The 2,865-nt window shown below is 39.0% G+C and overlaps 2 pseudogenes; one reads left to right on the top strand and one right to left on the bottom strand.

The window, feature by feature from the left end:
• The first annotated feature begins 305 nt into the window (after nucleotides 1-305).
• LOC103270846 lies at nucleotides 306-2,287 on the top strand (annotated as a pseudogene).
• Nucleotides 2,288-2,703: 416 nt separating this feature from the next.
• Nucleotides 2,704-2,865, bottom strand: part of LOC103270845 — a 1,870-nt pseudogene continuing 1,708 nt past the window's right edge.

Genomic DNA, 2,865 nt, shown 5'->3' with positions numbered 1-2,865 from the left:
GAGGTACATTTGTAGGCACAGGAGGGTGGTTTTTTAAAAAAAAGTTTTGGCCATCTTTTTTGTTAAAGGACTCTGGAGCTTGCTGCCACATGCCTGGTTTGAAAGAAGAGGAAAAGGCTGCAACTCTTTACGGGGTTAGAGATGAGAAGGAAAAATGGCCTGTCTGGGTGTGTCTGCTCTCCCTCCACTGCACCTCTGGCACCCTTCATGCAGGGGTTGCAGGATAAGAGAGTTACATTGCTTTAGAGACTTGTGGCCATTTGGACATTTCCTTTGCATTATAATCATTTTGATCTGTTCCCCAGGCTCTTTATTGAGAAGCTACCAAAGCATCGGGATTACAAATCTGCTGGTATTCCTGAAAAGAAAGACACAGTAAAGGTGGGTCTTCACTTTCATTGTTGCCCATCTAAAAGCTTCAAAGCAGAACAAACTTACTTCAAGATAAAAATAGTAGCCTCTGAGCATCTGAGCATCAAATGCTGCCATGAGCTGTAAGGCCATTTCACTAGAAGAGTTATAAAGCAGCAGGTATGGTACAGTAGGAGGGTGATCTTGAATCATTTTGGGAAACATTTTTGCCATCACTGACTTGACTTAAGTCTTCTTTTTAATTCTCTACCTACGTTTTTGGCATTATTCTAATTCTGCTTTCTGTTTTGTATCTCAGAAATTAAAGGAGATTGCATTTCCCAAAGCAGAGGAGCTGAAGGCAGAACTGTTAAAATGATATACCAAAAACATAGAGAATTTAATGAAGAAAAGGTTAGTTACATATAACAGCAAAGAAAAAAAAGGAAATTATTTTTGTTTCTTAGGCTGTGTCCTGGGATTGTAAAATGATATTTCAACCAATCCTGTGATTTGTGTGTGTGTGTGTTGTTTCACTTGGGGGTGGGGCAAAGCCCAGAAACTCAATAAAGTAGAACAACAGTGGGTAGTCTGAGTATTCTAACAGGGATTTAGCCTGCTTGTCCAAGAAGGTGACTTGAGAGACAGAAAATATATTCCCTATCTGGTATGTCTAGAGCGAGAACATTAGGAACAGTGAAAATTTTCACCAAAACATAGGTTTTTAGATCAGAGAATGTGGGGGTTTGATTCACATTTGGGTATACCTGAAGCTGTTTATAATAATTGCTTTTTCAAGCTATTTTCACATAATTCTTGTCAATAAGAGTAAGATAAAGCATGTGGGGAAACTCACAGTGCAAGTACCAAAGGCCAGATGTGAATACATACTGTAGACATCACATGTTATTGTATAGCTGGTTGCTGGGCTCCAGTCTGTACTCTGATGTTGAAAGTTAGCAAAGGGGTGAACAGCAATGAGGTGTATATTTCTAAAGCTCTCAGTGAGTGAAAACTTGAATGAACAAGGTTATTACTTAATATTTCTTGTTTAAAATGTCACTCACTATCGAACTTATCACAAGAACAATTTTGGAGACTTCATTTTGGGTTAAAATTCAATAGATACCCACAACATACCATGTATAAGCTTGAATTTGATTCTATTTTATGCCTTACTTGGGACAGAGAATATATACATGGCACAGTTAGAAAATAAAACTATATAATACAGATTATGGAGTACAGACAAAAAGTTACATCAAGATTTTGGTAAAGAAAATGCATTAAGTAGAGTCATTGGGGAGGGTACTGAGAGAATTGGGACCTCAACTGTCCATGAAGATAGATATATGGTGGCCAGATAGAAAGGAATGGTCACTCTCTTCTATGGGTATAGAGATACTGAAGGAAGCATGAATTCTGTGTTGGGAAATCAGGCCAGAACAGAAGTACATTTTGTAAATCTCCCTGCTAAAAACCTTGTTTTCCTGGGGTGTGAAGTCATCTAAGATGTGAACTGTTACTCTAAATCCTTTTCTTTCTTTGTAGAAGAAGGAAGCAGAGGCATTTGCCCAGAACATGACCATCAAGCAAGAACTAGAAAAGGAAAAAACAGAGGGTAGCACAACAGAAGTAGCAACAGTTGGAACAGGAACAGTTCCATGGCTTTGAGGAGATGATTCGGAACCAGGAGCTAGAAAAAGAGCAACTGAAAATTGTACAGGAGTTTAGGAAGGTGGACCCTGGCCTAAGTGGCCCACTGGTGCCTGACTTGGAAAAGCCCTCCTTAGATGTGTTCCCCACCTCACCCATCTCATCCACACAGACTTCAGACTGTAACACAACTGTAAGGCCAGCTAAGCCACCTGTGATGGATAGGTCCTTGTAACCTGGATCACTGAGCAACTCAGAAAGTAGTGAGTACATTTGCTGAAGTCATCTTCTTTCTTAGTTGCAACTGAACAGAGTATCATTCTGGGGAGTCAGCCTAGGAGTACCTCCAGTGATCCCAATGATTAAGCTTTGGTCACAGAAACCCATTTAATAAGTATTGCCGTACTGTGTCCTATCATACTCGCTATATTACAAAAATAGCCTTTGCATAAACCATAGAGTTTGCCTGGGGCCGGATTGATTTTCTGAAAAGCAAATACTATTCTTGAAAGTTAGACACTGAACTTCTAAGGGTTATACAGAGATTTGAAATGTTCAGTGAATTAAAGACCACTGATAACCTTTCACAAAAATAAATTCAAAATTTATAAATACCATTGTGCAATTCAATAGCTGACTTTTTTCACTTTGATTCTGTTTTATTTTGCATTTCATATATTATCCAGTTTCACATTCTCACAGAATCAGCCATACAGTAGTCACCAAGTCTCCCAAATCTGCAGTGGCAAGATGGTCACAGCTGTGGCTGAAGAGAAAGCGCTGATACACTCGCAAAAACAAAACAACATTGCACAATGTTTCCTTCATTTTTCTGAAACTAAAGCCTAACACAAGAGC

This window comes from Carlito syrichta, unplaced genomic scaffold (assembly GCF_000164805.1).
Source record: "Carlito syrichta isolate Samal-C Ts95f unplaced genomic scaffold, Tarsius_syrichta-2.0.1 Scaffold310456, whole genome shotgun sequence".
In the NCBI taxonomy this organism is placed as follows: domain Eukaryota; kingdom Metazoa; phylum Chordata; class Mammalia; order Primates; family Tarsiidae; genus Carlito; species Carlito syrichta.
This window is presented reverse-complemented; position numbering and strand designations above follow the sequence as displayed.